General features: G+C 51.7%; 1 protein-coding gene across 11 annotated transcripts in view; it reads right to left on the reverse strand.

Moving 5' to 3' along the window:
• HDAC4 (histone deacetylase 4) overlaps window positions 1-22,389 on the reverse strand; it is a 238,318-nt gene that overhangs the window by 146,432 nt on the left and 69,497 nt on the right. Inside the window, exon 3 of one of the 11 annotated variants that reach the window (XM_079781865.1) lies at window positions 1,860-1,997. The exons of 9 other annotated variants lie outside the window; for them this stretch is intronic. The gene's annotated coding sequence lies outside the window, so the exon portion shown is untranslated. Of the gene's footprint in view, window positions 1-1,859; window positions 3,642-22,389 lie in introns of those variants that run through there. One more of the 11 variants, XM_079781866.1, reaches the window with a different exon arrangement.

Below are 22,389 nucleotides of genomic sequence, written 5' to 3' on the forward strand. Positions count from 1 at the left end.
TGGCTGAAGTTGAGGATGGCCACCTGGTCACTCCTGATTCTGACTTCTTTTGCTTTTGTGTTAGAAATTTTCCATAATAAAAAATTGAAAGCTACCTCATGACAGGGCTGGATTTGGACTCTGGGGTTACTCTGTCCATGTGGTGGCTACTCGGTTGGTGTTTACTGGCTGTCTGCAGGTTGCTTGCAGTTCTGGAAGGTCACACTCTACACAGAGAGACTTCGGAAGACTTCACCCGCACTAAGTTTCTCTGATTCCCTAGAGCAGGCGTCCTCAAACTACGGCCCGCGGGCCACATGCGGGTGTTTTTGTCGTTTTGTTTTTTTACTTCAAAATAAGATATGTGCAGTGTGCATAGGAATTTGTTCATAGTTTTTTTTAAACTATAGTCCAGCCCTCCAACGGTCTGAGGGACAGTGAACTGGCCCCCTGTTTAAAAAGTTTGAGGACCCCTGCCCTAGAGCAGCTGCACCTACATGCAATTCTGATCTCTGCCAAAGTGCCCTGGAGTTCTGCCTTGTTTCCAGGGCTAAGGTAGGGGTTCACTGAGAGATGACATTGGGAAGATGAGGGCAATGTCCTCCTAAGATGCAACCATAGCTGTGATTAGCCAAGCAACTAGGATATCAGCTACAATTTAAACTACAATAGTACCGTAAAAGTTACTTAAAAAATAAAAACTTAACTTGCCTACTTCAAACAAAGCAAACAGTAAACTGGTGATGCCACAGGAATCTCTGCGATTCCTCTGGCACGGCTCCTGGGACCACATGGAGGATACACCTTGACCGGGGAAAGGCTCACAGTCCCTGAGGCATCTGCTTGAACAAACTGTGTTGCAAGCAGTCTCCCCAGGCGTGCTCTCAGGCCTGTCCCTCCTGCTCTGGAAACGTCCTCCCTATCAGCTCTCTGGGCTATCATGGGGGCAGGGAGCAGTGACACGCCTTTTCAATGAGTCTGTCTTACAAAGAACCTTTTCAAAGAACCACGTCCTAGGACGATTCTGTGAAATGTCAGAGAAGACAGCTGCAAACACTCCCATGACTGAAAGCGTCCCTCGCCCAGGACAGAGTGGCCGGGACTGAGAGAGGGAGGGAGGGAGAGAGAGAGAGAGAGAGAGAGAGAGAGAGAGAATTACCACTGTGGCTTGGCGGGAATGGCGGGGGCGAGGCCGGAGGAAGCCACCCCGGCCTGCAGCCTGGACCACCGGGGTGAGCGGCCGGCCCTCTGTGGCTGTCCCTGGCGAGTGTCCCCGCACTGGACTCCAGGCTGCCAGCAAAGCCTCACTCACTGCTGCTTTCTTCACATGTGGTTTGATTGACGCAAATCAAGAGGCAAGCAAGTGATTCATCACTGTCCCAGCACCGCTCCCACAGAAATGGCAGAGCCCAAGCTTGCTGAGTCACCGGAGAACATTCCCCTCGCTCTGGAGGCGCTGCTGGTCTGAACTTCCACATGCAGGCACACGTTTGGGCTCCTAAGTGCGGCAGCACTGGCAGGGCCACAGCACAAAGAAATGCCAGGCACTAGCCCAGCCAACCAGCAACAGGATAGGGGACAGGGGGACCGGAGTGAAGAGGCAGTGGCAGTGACCACCAGCCCTGTGCCTGCTCAGCTGGTGCATGCATGCATGCGCTGAGGATGCTGGGCGTGGATGCCCTTATACACCAGCTCTAACCTCAGCCCTTGGTCCTACTTCTAGCACCTCAGTGCCACGCACACCAGGATCCCAGCCTTCCAGGAGTCCATGGGGAGGTGACAAGATGAGGGGCCCCAGAAATCCCCCCATGGTGCCTAGTATCACCCCAAGGGACAAGGAAGACACAGCCCCCCCCCCCCCCCCCCGCACCATCGCCTACCTCAGTTGGAAAAGCCTCCCAGAGGAGGAGGTAAGCAGGAACTTTCTAGGTGGTGGGGGTGGGGGGCCTTCCAGGCAGATGGAACAGCATGTGCAAGGCACAGCAGGCCGACAGAGATGCAGTGCAGGGAAGGTGGCCCTGAGGGGTGAGAGGGCAGCACATGAGACTGGAGAACCACAAGCAGTCAGGAGGGGCCCTGGGTGCACTTCTCGGCGGGGAAGAACCATGGAAGGGCTTGGGAGCCAACCAACCCAGGAGATGGCACACCAGTCAGGACTGGCATTCCAACCTTCCCCTGAGAATGGGCACAGCAATTTCTTTCCTGTTCTCTGTCTCATCAGCCCTTCCTGAAGGCACAGGATGAGGGCCCAAGGCTGGGAGGGAAGATGCACAGGGGAGAAGGGCCTTTGTCCAAGCCAAGTGCAGGTCCAAGTGGGCACACAGGCCACATCCCAAAGAGACATACACAGGTGGAGTGGAAAAGAGCACATTGAAAGTCTCCGCAAGGCTGACACTAATAGCATAGGGTGACCCACCTCTGATCCCACCACAGGGCCCCCATGTCCTGCGGGCCACACAGTCGGCATCATTGGGTCCTCTGAAGCAGAAGAGCAGCCCTGCACGCAGCTGGCCTGCACCCTGCACCCAAAGCCCTGACCTGGTTGCCTCTGCGTCCCCCCATCGCCCCCACAGCACTGGGACAGAAAGCACTGCTGCTTTCCCAGCAATTCCATCCTGGGCAGGGACGTTCCCCAGGAGTACTGGCCTTAACTAACTCCAAACACTCCGGTTCTCAGGTCTGGCGGACACAAATAAGACAACTCTTCTCCCAACAGGACAATCTCCACACCGAGTTCTCTGCCGAGTTCTCTGCCGGCCAAGGCCACCTGGAGACTGGGGTTTCTGAGAAATAAATTTGTGCTCAGCATCAGCTTCAGACCATTATGTCATCAAACCCTCCACACAGATGGGAAAGAGAGAGAGAAAACAGATCAGCAAGAGAGTGGCAAGCCCAGGGGTGAGGAAGGTGTGGTGCACTTAACTCTGAGTGAGCCCTCCAGGGCAGTCAGCTGAGAAGTGCCTCCCCAGCCAGGATTCCTGCTACCACAAGCATTTAAGCAGCTTTTAAAAATACTTGACAGTCTAATTTGCAAAGAAAAATTTTTGAGTATGGAGCCATATCTCCTACTATGTATCAAAGTAACTTGCCAAGGGTTTTGGCTTGCTTTAGCTTACCTTCTAAGAAGCTTCTCGATCCTCCCTCTACAACCACCTTCCTGCCCCTAACACTGATGCAGCACTCTTCCTCTTCAACAGGGAAAGACTGATTCAGGAGCAACCTTAGAGAGGTCTGGAAACTGGAGATGAAGGGCAGGGCAGATGTGTGGCCATATCCCCAGGCAGGGAAAGGAGCTGGGAGGTGACTGCTCAGCAGCAGTGGCCCACAGGCCCTGTGCCCTCTCTAGATCTCAGAGCACTTTCAAATTCAAGCGTAATAATGGCCTTTACTTGCAAAAACAAAGCCATGATTTGCAGTCCCCTGGAGACTTGCCTCCTAGAGGGTGAGGCCTGAGATCTGTGCCTGTAGAAGAGACTTTGTTTTATGTGCTGAAAACAGTGACTAAACAAATGAATTATTAAATGAATCAATGAACAAACTGTCTACCTGGCACCAAGCTACAAGCTTACACTCAATCCCTTAAGCCTTATGACAAATGCATGAGGATGAGGTAGGGTTTGTTACCCCCATCTAACAGATGAGAAAGAGCGAGGCGCAAAGAAATTGAGCAACGTTCCCACTATTTGAGCTGCAAAGCTGGATGCAGACTGGCCACACTGACATCAAAGTCAGTCTCCTCCACTGTCCCAACAGAAACCAGAGTCCTGGCTCCCAGATGGAGCACGGATGGAGGAAAATGTCCCACCAGGAAGATAGGTGTTACAAAGGCAAAGGGAGGAGTGAACACACAAAAAAAGAAGCAAAGTCATTAGCTGCAGATCTCCAGTGAAATACCCACTGTGCCTCCTCCCAGTAGGTGGCAAATGGGACCCAGAATTAACCCCTGCCAGCCAGGCAGCAAGGAAGAAACTGGAAGAAGGCTATTCAGTGAAAATGTTTCCATGTCCTCCCCAGCAGAGAAGCTTGACTGCATAATTAAATAGAGATATTCCTTCTGGGAAAAAGAACAAATGCAAATCCTACTCGCTGGGTTTCTCCAGCCTTTTTCAAAGCCGGGAGTACAGCTCTTGGGAGTTTCCCTCCCCACATTCCAGAACTGTACTGTGGCCAAGGACCATGGTCAGGAACCTTCGCTAACAGGGCCCTTGAGTCTCTCTCCAAAGCACACTTATCTCCAGGAACCTGGGATTTCAGGCTTATCAGCTGAGGAACTGGTCACTGTGGATAAAAGTTCCTCCTATCACCTGAGATGCACCCTGGCTGTTTTGTCGACCATGGAAAGAAAACATGTTGGTAAAAACAAAACAGAACATGCCATATGTAAATATATACTGTACATGCTTTCATTTGTAACTATGCCAACATCCCATGAGATGGGGACAAAGTGAGAAACCATTTGTATCACCTAAAGAAAGCGAGCCACAGCACCTCAGACACACTTGTTCCAAACTCCTCTGTGTGAAATTCCCAAGAAGGTGGACAAAGACAAAGCTGTTTCAGAGTAGTTGGCCACAATAAGCATTCTGGTACCTGTAACCAACGAAGCTATTAAGTGAAGGACAGGGTAGTTGTGAAGAAATTAGCTGGACACAGAGGCAAAACTGAGAGTGAACATACGGAGTAAAATGTGATGGCACAACATTTGTTTACTCAGGACCTCTGGCAGAAAAAGCAAAGAAAACGATACAATGTTTGAAGCACTGGCTGAGGATTTCTAGCATTGATAAAAGCACAAATTCACAAGCACAGAAGGAAAACGTATACCAAAGGACAAAGGTGTGTCCACACCTAACACATCTGCACAGAACTGTGATGATGAAGACAATGTTAGCGGTCAGAACAGGCCGACATAGAAGGGACAACTACTGTGCAGGCATCACACTTCACCACAACTACAGGAGCCACAGACAGGAAGAACACCCTACCTGTTGCAAAAGGTGGGGGGAAAGGTCCTCTTGAGATGTTTTAAACGATCCTTCAAGAATGAGGGTAAGATAAGAGACATTTTTCAGGTAAACAAAACCATTTTATCACCAATAGACCTTCTAACACTATTCTTGAGGGATGTGCATCAGGTGGAAAGAGTGGGACCAGGAAGGAGGGTCTGCGATGCAGCAGGGAATGAAGAGCACCTGCACCGGGGCACCACAGGACTGGAGATGATCGGAGCACTGCAGGTTCTGAGGACTGTGCACTACAGGAGAACTGGATGTTTGTTAACACCTGACATTAGGATTGTCAGTGTAGGCAGCTAGTTCGATATTAACAAAAGAGAAGGGAACAAAACTGGTTAAGCCTAAGCCTGATTAAGTCTGGAAGTTACTGCGTCAGACACTACAGGTGAAAGCCGAACCCCCACTAAGGGGATTCACTTCCCTTTTTCCCCCATGTAGGAAGGAAGGACAGGCTTTCCCATCTCCCCAGGGGACAACCATTCCACTTGCCTGCACTATGGGGGAGGAATCCTATCTAATAAAAAAGGAGTGATATGCAAATTAACCATCACTCCGCTATACCCACAAGCCTCGTCCAGAAGCCACGCCCACCAGCCAATCAGGAGTATGCAAATTAACCCAACCAAGACGGCTGCGGCCACAGAGAGAGCAGGAGAGAGGCTTGGGTTTCCCCGGTGATGGAGGAAGCCAAGCTTTCCGCACACCCTAGCCAGCCCAGGCCTCCGCTTAAGCCTACAAAGTTTCAATTATAGAAGGTAAATAAATCCCAACAAAAATGGCAGCAGCCACGGAGCTGGAGAGAGCAGGAGGCTAGGGTTGCCCCGGCGATAGAGGAAGCCAAGCTTCTGCAGCCCTGCCCTGCTTTGGCCTTCGCTTAAGGCTACAAAGTTTCAATTATAGAAGATAAATAAATTCAAACAGAAATGGCTGCCACCATGGAGCAAGCAGAAGGCTTGGCTCCGCTCCAGGCTACAAAGTTTCAATTGTAGAAGATAAATAAGTCCCAGATACCAGGGCCTCCACTTGGGTCGCCGGGGGGCGTGGCTGGCCTGCAAACCACCACAGGCCCCTCGCCCAGGCCACCCCAAGCCCCAAGGGAACCCCCACCCTGATCCGGGACACCCTTCAGGGCAAACCAGCTGGCCCCCACCCATGCACCAGGCCTCTATCCTATCTAATAAAAGAGTAATATGCAAATTGACCATCACTCCAACACACAAGATCCTGCCCCCATGTGGACACAAGATGGCCACCACAAGATGGCCAGCAGGGGAGGGCAGTTGGGAGGGACCAGGCCTGCAAGGGAGGGCAGTTGTGGGCGATCAGGCCAGCAGGGGAGGGCAGTTGGGAGGGACCAGGCCTGCAACGGAGGGCAGTTGGGGGCAATCAAGCCTGCAGGGGAGGGCAGTTAGGCCAGCAGAGGAGTGAAGTTGGGGGCAAACAGGCTGGCAGGGGAGCAGTTAGACATCAATCAGGCTGGCAGGGGAGTGGTTAGGGGGCGATCAGGAAGGCAGGCAGGCGAGCAGTTGGGAGCCAGCAGTCCTGGATTGTGAGAGGGATGTCCGACTGCCCGTTTAGGCCCGATCCCATCGAGAGGTCCCAGATTGGAGAGGGTGCAGGCTGGGCTGAGGGAAACCCCCTGCCCCCCGCCCCCCCATGCACAAATTTCGTACACCGGGCCTCTAGTAATCAATAAAGGGGAACTCCTATGCACTGCAGAAACCAAAACAGTGCAGGGATGAGGCAAAACTTTGAGGCATGGGCAGTAGGTGCCAAATAGCAACATAAATGGGCAGAGTCTAGCCTGGGAAAATCTGAGGAAAGGATTGTATTGGATAAGGGGGAGGGCCCAATATAAGTCTGTGAAGGATCAGGAAAAAGATTGGTTAGTTTGAAAGAAAGCCTATTCTCTCCCAATCCTGAGGTAATATAATCAAAGCTTAAGAAAGGCCCCACTCAGTAGCACGTATCCATTCCTCCACTGGTTTGCCTGCATTCTCTCTTAGTAGCAGCCATGAGGCTCTAAGTGCAGGTCCAAGTTGGGTCCAAGCATGGGCCCGGGTGTGACAGCGCAGCTCCAGCTGGAGTGCAGCCAGGAACAGCTAGCCTGATGAGAGCAGAGACTATGCTGGACTACTGGAGCCCAAGGTGATGGCATCACATTTCTGTATCCTGAGCCTCCTGGTGGGCACTTATGCTCATCAGGCCCAGGACTTCTGGAGTGAGAACGGAGCTGAGCCACCTGGTCGTGGATGACACATTGGGCAGCTGGGGCAGTCCTTTGTTACTGCTCCAATAAATCTTACCACCACACCTCAGTATGGGTCCCTGAAATATTTTTCTCATGACACCATGGAAGAACCCTATTTCCACGGCAACAGGATGGTGCACTTGTCACAATTAATGAACCAACAGTGATACATTATCATTAGCTGAAGTCCATACTCCATGTAGGTTTCTGAGTTTTCCCTCTGTGTGCTCCAGGAGCCCACCTAACATTCAGTGGTCACGTCTCCTCTGGCTCCTGTGGGCTGTACTGGTCAGCTATTTTGTGGAATGTCCCTCAGTTGGATTTATCCGATGTTTTTTTCATGGGGTTTTGTGTTTTCAGAAAAAAACACCCCAGAGATGAAGTGCCCTCTCCTTACACTATACCAAAGGAGTACACCTATCAACACAACTTTCAAAAACCAGAATGAATATGAAAATACTAGGTGCCAGCACCTGTTGGATATGCCTCACACTGGACTTCAAGGCAATGTGCAGCCTATATAGGAGAAAGGCTGAGGACTAATGGGCTGCAATTCAACGTCAGAAGTTAGGAATGATACAAGATGACAGCCAAAGAAAGTAGAAGAGCGGAAATTTAAAAACTAGAAAGCAAACTAAAAAGGGAATAACATCAAACATTGGTTCTTAAAAATTTAACAAAAAATGGTCAAAAGAAGAATATATAATGTTTGAAATGAAAAAGGGTACATAACTCCAAATTCAGCAGATATTTCAAAAGATAAGAAAATATGATGAACATTTCATAGCTATAAAAGTAAAGATTTAGATGAAATGAACAAATTCCATCTGAGCACCTTCAAACAGAAACCCAAGTTCCCAAGGAAGAAGAACCATAACAGAATCACCCCCTAGGCTCTGACAACACCATTTTGTCGTGAAGCCTATAGCCTGTTCCAGAGGGCCTTATGAGAAACCTGAAACTAGCAAGGAAAGAAGGTTTAAGGTCATCACAGGCTTGCCAGAGCTGGTGCTGCTGACCAAGGCCAAGTGCAGGGTTGGGGTCCGTGCAGTGAGCGCACAGGCCATAACAGCTGTGATGCTGAGGGGCACACTGAAAATAGCAACATTTGTTTATATCGCCTGAGAGTGAGCCTTTCAGCCCTTTGGGAGGGTTGTCCTGGGGTGTAAGTGAGGGCAGGGGCCTGGGGGACATGCAGTTAACAGTGGGGACTTCAGAAGAACATCATCTAGAAACGATGGAGCAATAGTTGACTCGGGAAATGACCGAATTCCACCGCTGTTTTCTGGAACTTGGCCTCTAAGGGGAGTAGATGCTCAGTAAGGCAGGGTTGGGCCCAGCGCCAGCCTGCTGCTGAGACCTCACAACTGAAAACAGCTTTAAAGGACAACCTACAATTAACATGGGAACAATTATCTTCCTAATTTAGGTTAATTTTACTGCGCAGCGCTGGTTGGCAGGTTGGGGGGGGAGGATGCACTGGAGACATGCATGTGGGTGCTTTTTATTTTCTTCATCAAGGCCACACATTTTAAATACGGTAAAGAAGATTTAAAACGTCCGCCAGCTTCTTCTAGAAAAGGGGCCTAAGCTCCTGACAGATAGCTCCTAACTCAGGCTGGAGCCTCCTCCTGGAAGTGGCCAGCTGCATGTGCAAGGAAACAGAACCTTAGTTCTGAGGAGGTCACAGTGCAGCCCTGTCTGCAGACCCCCATGCATTCCTGGCAGGAGGAGCACAGGAGGGCTGTCCTCACCCCAAGGCAGTGGGGCTGGACATGGGGTGTTCTGACACACACTGCCCTCGGCCCTGGGAGGCACCTGTCCCAGCAACGCTGGTGCTGCAAAGCATGTGCGGGGACTCGGGCAGCAGCCTTTTCCAGAACACCTGGGAGGCCTCAGCACCACAGTCACGGTGAGGCCCTGAGGCCCCAGGCCTGGCCTGGCAGTAAACAAAGTGCTCTGGCTGCTGCTCTTGTGTGGCAGGAACACAGACCCTTTCAGCATTTGTTCTTTGTCCGAGGCCTGACGCAAAGGCCTTTGAGAGCATCTGCGATGAGAATGTCAACTGCGGGTAAACACCAATGGCCTCGGCTGAGCCAAGAAATCTGCCGGGCAGCCTTGACCAGGAAGTCCCAGCCAAAAACCAGAGCAGCCTCGGCCACTTGGCAGGGTCTGAAAAACACACACCCTCTCACCCTTATTTAAAATGAGCACCTTTACCTTCAGAAGAGCAAATGAGTATGCCATCTGAACACCCAGGTGAACACCCAGGTTCATGGGTGTGATCAGGTCAAAGGGTGTGCCATTTCCCATGTGAGGACCAGTGAGTGAGTGGAGCAGGGGGTGGACAAGATGCTGTTTCTTTTTCTTTTTTTTTTTTTCTTGTTCTTTTCTGGAATAGGGTTGGGATGGAAGCAAGTTCCCAGGAGCCAGGGAAGCTGCTTCATAGGGACTTGGGGTGGACAGACCTCCTTTAACAGCCAGCCCAGGAGCACAGCCCATTCAGGCCTCTAGCGGGAAGAGAACATTTTCAACTTCAGTTACCATCCAAACAATAAACAGGAAACTTCATTAAAAAGATTACTCTTTCTAATAAAAAGGAGCTAGACAGGAAATGAGACTACCCAGCTGGCCTGCAAGCCCTGACCTCTGCCTCACCTGGCTACCCTCCTCTCAGGCCATCCACACCCTGTACTGGGACACTGACCTGCGTCATCTGGACACACAGCTCAGGTGTGTGTCCTAGCACATCTCAGTGGCATGCACACCCTGAAGACAGGAACACTGGCTCCACCCTTCCTCAAAAGACTTTAATGGGAAAATATTCATTATAAGGATGTACTAAGCACCAGACAGGCCCTGGATGCTAAAAGCAACAGAGGGATTTCAATGATCCACTTGCAGTAAGAAAAAAGGAAGCAAATGTACTAGAAGACATTTCTAGAAAGAGATGGGCCATCCAAGTTATCCCCTCCTTCCCCCTACGACATACACAGTGCCCTCCCAAAAGGCTGGGTGGTTTAGGTCACGTTCATGTGCTCTATAACCCAGGTGGCTGAGGCAAGGACCCCACTAACCATGCATGTACCGCCCCAGGCAGGTGAGCAAGGCCCTAAGGCCGGAGAAATGGGTGAGTCATGGAGGGACTTGTCCTTGCCACCAGGGACGACAGCAACCCACTGGTCAGATATGCATTTTAGAAAGGTTCTTCTAGAAGCTGTGGGATAGGATAATGGGAAATCAGAGCTTCAGCAGGATCAAAATAAAGCACAGGAATTAAACAATTTTTAGAAAGGATAAGTACATTTGGGAAGCTGATGAAATGTTGAGGGTGGAGAGAAAGAGAAGAGCCATGTCTGGGCCTGGGTTTGGGGTGGGTGGGGCTGTCTCTTCCGGGATGGGAAGAACAGGGATAGAGACAGTTAAGGATGCAGAACAATGCTCACAGGTGACTCAAAGTCCATCATGAGCAAGGCTCAGGCGAGAGAGCAGAGCTGGGCACAGAAAAGGCAGCTGTCAGGACTCAGCCTGCCCAAGGCAGGAACACAAGATGGAAGGGATAAGCTGGAAGATTGGGCCTTGCTCTGGCCCCTGCTTCTTAGCATCTCCCTCAGGGATACTGGGAGGGTCACCTGGTCAATACTGGTAAGCCTCAGAACAAGGCCAGAGGGTCAGAAAAACTCTGTTCCTGTTCTTACTCAACAATTAACCTCAAAGACTCTACCTGCACAGTGTGGAGCAACTGTCAGGCCAACTTGGGACAACTCCTACCAAGGCAACTCTCATGCCGCTGATCAGTCCAAAGCGTATCCTGTAATATGAAATTATAAAATATAAAGAGTAAAATGCAAAATAGCCAAATCTAGCATTCATCAAGAGGCCAGTCATGCAGGAACCAACAAGACAGGACAAGGACATGGCAGCGGACTGGAAGGAAACAGTGACGTGATCAGGGCATTGAAACCAGTGACAGGATTAAAAGGAAATTTTCCCCATCTTCAAATGTTTTATTCTTTTCAGCATTTCCTCCAACAAACAGTTCCCACCTTATGGTTAGAGACAAAAAACACAGATGTGTGGGCTTCCTCTGAAGTGGCTGCACCCTCCATGCCTGCACCTCTCCAAAGTTGCTCTGTTCTCACTGCCACATGAAGCCGCATTTCATTTCTTACACAAAATGTTCTCACCAGAATCAAGAGCAGCAACAGACTCATTCCCAATGATCTTCTGTGTGAACAGAGTGGAGAATCAGCTACCCGTGTCTCCCACAGCCACCTTTTACTGACACCAGTAAGGAGCATCTTAGGAACCGGAAACTGAGAACTCTGAGGAAGCTTCCCTGCTCTGTCGCAAACTCCCACTGCATTTGCTTCCCACTGGGCCCCACTGCCAGTGGTTCCCTTAAATGACAGCCAGCCAAGCCTCGAGCTCTCGTATGAACCGACTGTAACTTTCACTCAAGAGAGAACTGAATTTGCCAGCATCCCCAACGCCTCCATTTTACAGATGAGGCACAGAGAGGCTCAGGGACTGCCCAAGGTCCCAGGCAGGAAAGGATGACGCTCAAGCAGGAGCCCAAGCAGACTGACATCAGGAGCCATGCCCCGAGCACTTCACTTGTATAGTCAGAGAGCAGTCATGCGCAGAACGCACATCTGCACGTGTCCATGTCACCATCTCGCACACACGGCAGCCATGGCCACAATGTGCCTTGGGAATGGACGTGGGTGCTATCCAAAGGAAGCCTTCACTATCAGTCCCTTGCACGGTCCCTGCCAACAGCCATGGTGGGCCAGCCTGAGCCCTGTCCCAGAGCACCACTGCCTGGCTTCTCTTCTGCTGGTAGCTTATTTCACTGCTTATTGTCTCTCTTTTTAAAAGGCAGACAACTAGCTGAGCACTGTCTAAAGGTCATGACATTTCCCGTGGCCTCAGATATCTTGTAAGGTTTCCTGGGATCAGGGTCACAACGCTGGCTGGCATTTAAGAGAACCCGTGCTGTTTTTTTCAGGGCTTCCCTTTATCTGATCATTTCTGGCCCTTTTTCCTTGAACAGTCAGTAAATAACAAATCTCAGCGATGCATCCCAATCGGCTTGGGGACAGTGAACCGGGTACTTGTCAGACACCCAAACTCTGGAGGTGGCTTCGCTGAGGTCCAGGAGTGGGCTCAGGGATCAGGGTTTCACCTATGCCCAGAGATTCTGGGTAGCAGATAAATTTAGAAAACATGGGGTTAATGGTTAACCTCACTCACCAGACCTGTCTAAATCATATGATCTTGGAACTATTTGCTGTAATTTCCCTCGATATTCAATATTTGATTATTCTTGCCAAAGAAATGAGATAGCGATGTAGATGGCTTCCCAAAGATATCCCTTGGGGCACAGGAAAAGAGTTACAAAACTTTTATTTATGTTTACTTTTTTATTTTAAAAAAGGAATTCGCTTTATGCTACTTAATACAAGGGCTGGTCCCAGTCAGGGTATCCCCTCCCCCGCTCAGCCTGACCCAGTGACCTATGGGCTCTGCCGGGAGCGGGGACTAGGGTGAGCAACCAGGGAAGCCCTGTGCCCCCAAACCTCTGAAATGGGGATGAGGGGCATCACTGCTAAGCCAAGGCAGTGACCTACTTGGAAGGTAGACATTTTAGAGATGAAGTCCCAGAGACCTGGGCGTGGTGCCACTGAGCTGCCACTATGCCATGGGAGAACTTCATGAAGACTGGGGCTCAGCTCAGGGCCTGCAGGGAGGGGCCTCCTGAGGACACAGACACTGTCCACTACAGAATCCAAACCCCAGCAAATCCAGTCTGCTTTTGAGAGCCACAGGATGATGAAGGAGCTGTTTTTGTTGGCCTCCTAATTGGAACCCCTCTAAATAAGGGACAAGGCTAACAAAGCCAGGAGAAAACTTTAAGACCAAGCATAGTTTGTACATTGACACAGGTACAGGCTGGAGGGTGGACCCGTACACGGTGTTCTGCTTGCCATCGGCCTGTGGGTCACTGTCACACTGAGGGTCCCCTTCTGAAGCAATGGAGATTCTGCTCCCTAGAGAAAGCCACTCCCCTTGGCCCATGCTAGGGCTCAGCAGGATGCTGCACAGTCCACAAGCACAGGGAATTGGGACCTGACTCAGGCTTCTCGCTGATCTGGCTGGTCTCTCTGGACAAGTGGGGCTCCTTGGAGGCTGGCAGACTACCTGGGCATCATGGGGATGCGAGAAGATGCTTCCAGAGCCTGACTCACAGTAGGGACCCATAACATTAATGCCTTGCATCTTAGGGATATTCGAGACACCCTAAGTTCGAGTATGTCCACACTGAAATACTCTACGAGTCCAGCAACCGTCGCAGTCACAGTCCCTCAGCAACAGTTGTCTCTGGAGCTCAGGGGTCTCCTTGTGCTGAGTGCTTCATGGGAAAGTCCCTATGAGCATCCTCAGAGGAATCTGGTCCTGTCTCTACCTCATCATTCTAACTCTACTTCATCTAACTCCCAGAGACAGCACAGGAATGACCATGTGAATAGAAACACATGCCACGTCCACAAAGCCCTAAAATCGAAAAGCTCACTTACCCAGAACCCAACAGGGTGGACATCACCACTGTCCACTTGCAGGGGCTGAAGATGGCATTTGCCTAATAGCACGAAACATGTTAGAACTATTCTCATCTCATTGCTAAAAACCTCCCAGACATTTAACCATGTCATACTATGAATAACACTATTTCCTCAAAAATGTGCTGTGTCAGGAAACCCCCCTCCTCTTAAAATTGGGATTGAGTAGCACCCTGCCACCATGAGTGGTCCCCAAAAGTCAACACATCAATGATAAAAATATTTCTTTTGACAGTAGCATGGCCACTGCCAAACCAAGGCATTTCGGAGAGGGGCACAGAGCAGTAGAGCAACCAGGACAGAGGATTACAGTTTATCTGGATACTCAGTCCCACATGCGCTTGATCTCATCCCAGACAGATGCTCCGAGCCCTGCAGTAGCTAAGGGGCTCAAGATGCAGAAACAGAAGAGGTGAGCCTCCACCACGCAGTGCAACTGAGATTTCCCAGGCTAATGACCCACACTTACTTTCTGGCTAAGTAATTTTCAACGGTGTACACAGCAGCAAAAGAGAACTCCCTGAGTGGGTTGGGGTGGGATCAAGCCAAAGCAGTGACAGATTCAGCTCTTTTTATCCAACCAGGATGTTTAAAAGGATGAAGGCTTATATTTTCAAACTAGAGACCCGGTGCATGAAATTCATGCATGGGGTGGGAGTGGGGGTGTCCCTCAGCCCAGCCTGCGTTCTCTCATAATCCGGGACCCCTTGAGTAGGGTCCCTAGGCCTAGCTAGCGATCAGGGCCTATCAGGGCTTTCCTTCCCCTGGCTGCCGGCAGCTGACCCCGCCCTCACCGCTGCCACTGCTTGCCATCTGTGCAGCACTGCCCTCCCCCCCACCACCACCGGTCACCTCCCTCTACAGGTGACAGGCGTGGGGTGCAATCGCTTGGCTGGCCTGAGCCTCCCTCTGCGGGGCAATTGATCGTGAGGCGATGGCGGGGCCCCCCAACCAATCGCATCGCACCCGCCTTGGCTGGCCTGGCACCAGTTCGTGTCATAGAGTGGTCGTCCGGAAGGTCATCCAGATAGTCGTTCTGCTGTACGGTCATTCAGTCGATTTGCATATTATGCTTTTATTATTATAGATAGATAGAAGATATAGTAACTGAATGAAGAGCAGGTCCTCACTGTAGAGCCTCCTCAGTGCTGCACCGTAGGTAGCCACAGGCCTCGTGTGGCTTCTAACATTAATTAAAATTAAATAAAATGTAAACTTCAGCTCCTCAGTCACACTAGAGGCATTTGAAGTGCTCGACAGCCACAGCAGGGATTGGGCAGCTACAGATCATGTCCACCATGGTAGAGTTCTGGATTAGCGGCCAAGGTCTCCTCTTCACAAAGCAACCATTGTTTCCTCAGTGTCTTCCTCTTCCCTCAAGTGAGCAGAAAACACTACTGTCTCTGACTCTGCCCAATAAACATGAATTGAGCCAGACTGAGTCTCCTACAGACAGGAAAGAGCACAGCTCTGGGCCCCAGTGAGCCTGGGAGCTGTGGAAAAGCCCAATCTCTCCTCACCAGCTCTTACAGAGTTTTTCCAACCAGCCCTTCCTTCCTCCCTGTTCCATGACGGCACATTGCTGATGGGGAGAAACGAAGGAGAAGGAAGAGCTGGAGTCCCACACTGCTCCAGGGGGGCTGTAGGGTGCTAGGACATGGCCCTCTGCTCCACACCTCTCTCTTCATTGGAGGATTATATTTTAAAACAAAGCAGCGCAGGGCCTAAGACTGGGATGTGACAGGTCCTCCCAGTGATGACCAAGGGCCACTGCTTAGACCAGGGTGCAGGGGCCTTGAGGGCCAGGGGTTCTTGGCCCAGTGGTCAGAAGGCCAGATCCTCCACACCTTTGCAGCAACGCCCCTCTTATCTAGAAAACTTGGTGCTCTGCCTCGTGGCACTTCACGCGACTCACTACTGAATCCAAACAAGCTGTTGTAATGGAGAATGAGCCTGTCAGCCCCTGACTCGGCCACACTGGTCCTGCAAACCCACTGGGGTGGGTATTTCAAGTTCTCTTAGAACAAGCAAAGTGGACTAAGAATGTCTGAGCCTTCCATGTTCTCTTCCAGAACCACTGATTTAGGAACTGTGGCACTCATTTCTACAGTGTCACACTCTGTCCTGTAAGGATTTCTGCCGCTCACTTCCGATGTTCACAGCAATCTGAACATGAGGCCCCAGTAGCAGCATAAGCAAAGGTCCTGAGTCCATCGAAGTAGATGGCCACACCATGAGCTTGGAGAAGCCAAAGACAGCCGGCTGTCTCCTGAGGCCCTGACTGGGCTGGACCCCAGCAACAGCCCCCACCTGGGAGATGACCCTGGGCAAGTCTCACCCTCTCTGGGCCTCTTTCCTCACCTGTAAACTACAGGTCATAAACATACCTACCTTTATAGGTATGTTTTGAGCATTGAGAAATTTAATGAATGCATTTAGCATGGGGCCTCGCACCCAGAAAGGCACACCATGAATATGATCATTTAATAGAGGAGAGTGTGAGAACCCAGAGAGACAGGGGTCCACACAGGGACTAGGAGCCACAGACCCTACCCTCCTCAAGGGGCTTGTTCACGGGGACACCGATGACAGTAGAACCCAAGCAGTATTTAGCACAGGTTTTCCCAATAAGAATGTCACACTTCCATAAGGCTATACAGCAGCCTTGGAGGGTGGGGTCCCAGCCAAGGTTTCTGTTTCCAGGGGGTTTTCCTGGTGAAGGAGGAGTCTGCGGGTCCCTCTAGAAGCTCAGCCAGCATTTGTGTATTTAGACAAGAGTGAAACACATGGCCATGAAGCCCAGCGGCTGTTGCTTCCAGCGAGGGAGCCTCGCTGCACTGCTGACCCAGGTGAGTTTACTTGGCACATTTGAAAAGGACAGAGATCTATGTTCATGGTGCATCCAAGCAGAGCGTGGTGAGGAGGTTGCCAGTATCCGCGAAGAGATGAAGCACTTTCCTGCAGCTGGCACAGGGGCTGGCCCAAGGACATCTAGAGCATCCAAGTGCCCATGTTTGGGAGCTGCTGTGTGCTGGCAGCAACCTCACCCCACAGACCTGTGCTCCCCATGGGTCTGTATGTGTGGCCCGTAGTCCGCTTCCTGCCATGAGACCAAGCCTCTCACCGCTGAAACATGGATCTCCTTCACTCTTAAACCCAAAGCCTTTGCAGAGAGGCTGAGAAGGTGACACAAAGCCACTGCTCATCCCCTCGCAGTTCAAAGGCTCTAGGTTGATTCCTGGTAGCAAGGCAGCAGGTCACTCAGAATGATTCTCTTCAGTTAATAGCAGAGCATGGGAACCCTAAAACGTGTTCATCACACCAAGCTTATACTTTACCTTCAGGCAAGGCTTTACCGCAGCTTCCAGAGGCCCCTTGCACCGGTCCTTTGGGGCAATGAGCCTGTGACAGTGGAGAAAAGGCGAGGCATGCCCTCCTGGCGCTCACCGAGGAAGCGCTCCACTGCCCCGCCCCGCCTGACGTACGGTTTCTATTTCATACCCCTGTTGTTACATTACATAACAAGCAGACGATACGCAGATACTCGGATCGCCAGACTTGGCTCAGAACTCTCGGTGAACGCCCCAGCACACTGCTGTTTATCCCGAGCCACGAATGCTCACCCAACCAAATTTAGCGTGGAAGCCGCACCATCCAAGCTCAAAGTCAGCACGTACAGCTCATGCCCTCAGCAGCAAAAAGACACCACTTGCTTCGTACCTTTGATTGAAATCACTCTATTCTGAATTTCTTCCTCTGGTGCCACATTCAAATGTGAGAAAAGGATGAGTTTTCTGTGGCCTGGAGTTCATCTTCCCAGGTCTGGAAAGAGGCCTCAGCCTCCAACCGGTTCAGGAAGGTGGTCACACATGGGTTAGGGACGGATCGGATAACAAAGGCCAGGAGTCCCTGCCACCATGGGGACATGTGTGGTACCAACCCAGGGGGAAGAAGGCTATCAAGGCACTCACTGCAGTGAGTATCCTGAGAGCTCTGGAGCCTTATGTGGGGGCAGTGGCCGCCCTCCCCTCAGCTTACTGGGGAGGCTGTGAGGGCATTCGCTAGGAACACAGGCTAAGCGCACCTCAGGCCACGGACATGGCTATGGAAGCATGGCAGTAAAAAGCTTCTACGAGCACATGCTCCTCCCTGAAGCTGCCTTCCCAGCTGCCCGCCGTCTGCATCTCCACTCACCTGAGCCTGGGGGACTGTGGCAAGGCAGCATGAGGGGGCCAGGAACCCAAAGTTTCTCCAGAGTGGCCTGAATGGCCCACCAACCTGATCAAGAAGAACCTGGCTCCATGGTAGAGGTGGACACCTGACAGCTGGCCCCTGGGCGGCTTCGTGCAGGTAGAAACTGAACTACTAACCTCAGACAGAGGCCCAGAGCAATGACTCAGCTGCGGGGCAAACTGTCCTGCCTGGGGGGACGCGAGAATTCAAAATGTTTTCTTATTAATACATAGACATGCAAGGCTGATGTGAGGGGCAGACGTCATGAGCCAGTGGACCTGGGGTCTGGTCTGTCACAGCGTGTGAAGTGCGGGTGCTTTCCATCTCTCCCTACCTCACCCCCACCCCCACTCCTCACTGGGTTCCAGTCTCGAGGACACAGAGCACTCTACTCAGCAGGTTTGAGATCCACTCTCCTGGCCCCATCAGGGACCTTGGACAATCGCTGGGGAGAAGCTACTTCAAGTATGATAGGAAAAAATTGAGCAAACAGTGGTCCCAAACACAGCAGGGACCGACCCTGCTGCCATGAGCAGATGAGAGAAGAGCTGTCAGGACCCTTCTCACTGGGAGGGGCTTCTGGAAAATGTCATGTAAATATATGGTTGTTTTCCTAATTTGGGGTTCTTCCTGTGGAGTGTGCTGTCCTTTCTCATCATGTTAACGTAAGTAGGGCAGGGGCTAAAGGAACAGCAAGGAGAGTCAAAATAAAATTCAACAGGAGAGGCCAGGCCAGGCTTGCTGCATGCAAAGCAGGACCTGAGGAACAGCTTTCTCTGGAACAGACCCGAGATAAAGGGCTTTCGCCCCACCCTGTGACCTAACACCAGGATGATCACTACTGTCCCTCACGAGTTAGCCACGTCCAAGGCCACTGCCTCCCTGACTTTAATCTGCTTGCACCAACATTGGCCATAGACTAAGAAATGCCCTTCACCATTCAGTGGGCTGGCAGCTGTCTGGACAAGTAGGGACCTGTGACTTCACGCAACACTCTTCAAGCATGACTGGGCACCGAGTATCAGGCCCTGCTCTTAAGGAGCTTTCTGTCTGGGATAGTCAGACCAAAACAGAAAAGTCACTTTAAGGCAAAGAGTAAACAGACCCTCTGCCCTCAGCAGCAGGGGCCCCACAGAGCTCTATAGGTCTGGAGGGTACAGGCATGCTTGTTTGAGCATCAGGGTCAACCACAAACTTGGACCTAAATAGCGAGGTGGGAAGATGGATCCAGCCTGCTAACGCCCTGGCCCAGGCGGCCAGCCCAGGCCTTGGAGCCCAACTCCTTCTGGGCCTCCCTTGGACCCCGTGTCTCCCAAGGGGCCTTCCCCGCTGACCCAGGCATGGCAGGTCCCACCCTCCCTTCCTAGTCCTGCCTACAGCAGATTCAGATTCTTTATCACACTCAGTACAAGTCTGAGCTGTCTGTTGACAAGGATGGAGCCAAGAGTTGCACCTGTCTGTAAACCCTGGGGCAGCTCCCAGAAACCAGAGAACCCCACGCCTCTGTGGAACGGTGGCACCAGGCAGCTCGGGAGCCTTAGGGACTAGCACCACCACACTTCCCAGGTCTATGGCCGTGCTCTGCCCGCCCATCTGCCCGCCTCTCCTTCCTGGGCACACAAATCTGAGTGGAGCAGCTCCTGGGCCTCCACGTCCTAGTTCAGCCACCATAGGCGAAGGGGCCCCTCCTCAGCTCCAAGGAAAGACTCCCAGGGAAGGGCTAGGGGACCCATGCCTCGGGCAAGGGGCTGGACACTCTTTCCTTGGGGTGGGGATGGGTCTCCTATAAACAGAGAGAGAGAGAAGAAACCAGTGTCCAGGACAGTCCTCTGTGCCTGTGGCTTGTTAGAGAGCACAGACAGAATCGCTGCCTGAGCCCATGCACCAGGGACCTGAGGAGAGGGAGCCCACAGATGTCAAACCTGTGGCTGTACTCCCTATGGCTGCCTTTCCCCAGGAAGCTGGGCCTGGGTTCAGGGCAAAGGTGTTCACCACCACGCTGAATCAGCCACTGAGAGAGAACGAATCCCTACCAGGCCACATCACAAACCAACCCACACTTGTCTCTGCCACAGATGCTGATGGTATTTACCTATGTTGAGAAGCATCACCCAGGCCTGGGTGAACTTCCTGGCTCAAAGTTTTCTGCCAGGTCAGGCAGTGTTAGTCCATGCCACAAAGAAAAGAGTCTCAGAGTAGTAACCCCTCGGCAACCTAGTGGCCACAGCCTGGCAGCGCCTGGCCCACCCGGGGCTCCCAGAACTCCCAAGCACCCTGCCACCTTCACAACCTGCGAGTAAACACAGTGGTGTGGACTGCACGCTGGCTCTGCAACATGTCGCAATGTTGGCACCAGCAGTGCGCGCAGACTGCAGGCAGCCAGCCTGGCTGTTGTCTCGGGCAGCATGTCACGGGCACACCCGAAGTGGGATGAATTGTTCTAAGCCCTCGTCAGCTGTCTGATCCACACTCACAGCACTAGCTTTCCTCCTGGGTATCAGGGGAATGCGAAAGCCTGAGTGTAGCCAGCAAGCTGGAACTATCAGAGTCAAGGAAGGAAGTGACACTGAGCACTACAGACTGTAGGAACAAGCCCTGTAATCACTTCACAGGTAGGGGGCAGGGGCGGCGATGGGGGAGGGCAGGCTGGCCTCCAAAACCACACAGGGGACTCCATGTTTCTGTTTTAAACCAACAATAAGAAACACATTTTCACACAACATGCCGAGACTTGCTAATAACAGCCCCACAGATGAGGACACAGGCAGCTTCTCCCCAGGGTGACACAGCAAGGACTGGGGCCAGGCCAGCCTCATCCCCATCCCCAGGTGGCTCTGGGCCTCTCCTGGAACAAAGAGTTCAGAAAAGGTTACTTTACAAGTCCCCAAAGCCAAGATCCTATGATTCCCTCAAGCACTAAAGTAACACTTGGGGCGGGGGGGGGGGGGGGGGGGGGGGGGGGCGGCGGAGAGACTGTTAGATAAAATCAATAAAATTCCTAATGAAAACTCCGAAGTCACAAGTTCACAGCCAGTTATTCTCAGTTTAGACTTGAGGGATCTCAACAGTGAGATAAAACTGTCACCATCAAAAGGCACCAGAAGCCATGCATCCTCACTGCTGGCCTAATGCACCACCTCCTTGGCGAGGACCAATTAGGGGCACCAACCTGGCATGGAATGCATACCAGACCTGGCAGGCGAGCCCTGGACAGAGTGGCATGGAACTGGAAGACACTCATCAGGACTCCAGCAATGGCTCCTCCTAAGAGAACTCATCGCTATCACCGCCTCTGCCCTGGGCTCCGAGGAGGACTCTGTCACATGGCTAGGATAACTGCCATCTCTCCCTGCATGCCAGGAGGCAAACACGCAGCCAGCCTTCCCTAACCGTGCCCTCAGGGAATGTGGCCCTGCACCTGCACCTCCACTGTGCTCACCAAGGAAACAAAAGATGCCCACACAGCACACACATGCCAACTTTCACAGTTTGCCCTTTCTTCCTCAACTGTCTGAAAAGATAGTAAAACCCAGGAGAAAAAAATGTCCCCTATTGTCCTTCATCTGAAGCAAACACTCGGCTGTTATTTAGTTTTGTTAAGAAAAATGGACCACCAGGCTGCTGCAGAGGAAACTCAAATTCATTCTTTCATGTGTCAACTACTCTGAAATCTGCACATTCGCCTTCTACTAAAACAGAAAACTGCACGTGGAGCCAGGACCATGGGGGTCTCACCAGCATGTCCAAGGACACACAGTTAATTCTTCTGCGATCGTCTTTCAAGACACTGACCCTCAGCTCTGTCCTGCAGCACCCACAACAGAAATCATGCATCGTCACTCTGTCCTGTCCCTGAGGACACCATTGGCAAAATGGAGACAGGGCTTCAGTGCAAGGCAGGGCCCTTGGGCCAAGGCCCAGGCTGCCAAGGTTGACACAAGCGGGTGACCTTGGGCAAACCAGACTCCTTCTGGGCGCCTTCATCTATAAAGTAAAGTTTCACATTCCTCCCAGTTCTGACCTGTGAGGTTGGAAGTGCTAATAGCTCGAAAGTGCTCGGTCCCCTGAGCTCCTCTGCACCATGTTGCTGGGACATTCTAAGGGCTATAGGCAGGTGGTAAGAAGTCCGTTTGCTAGGCGTGAGCTCTGTGCCTAGAAATGTGGAGAAGGGAGGTCGGAAGCTCTGTCCTCTATCTAACCTCTTCCTCTTCCAGGCACACAGATGTGCTGAGCAGCAGAGGCCGCCTTCTGCTTGGATTCGCTTCATTTACAAATATACTCTTATTGG

Source organism: Cnephaeus nilssonii (genome assembly GCF_951640355.1).
Source record: "Cnephaeus nilssonii genome assembly, chromosome: 10".
NCBI lineage: Eukaryota > Metazoa > Chordata > Mammalia > Chiroptera > Vespertilionidae > Cnephaeus > Cnephaeus nilssonii.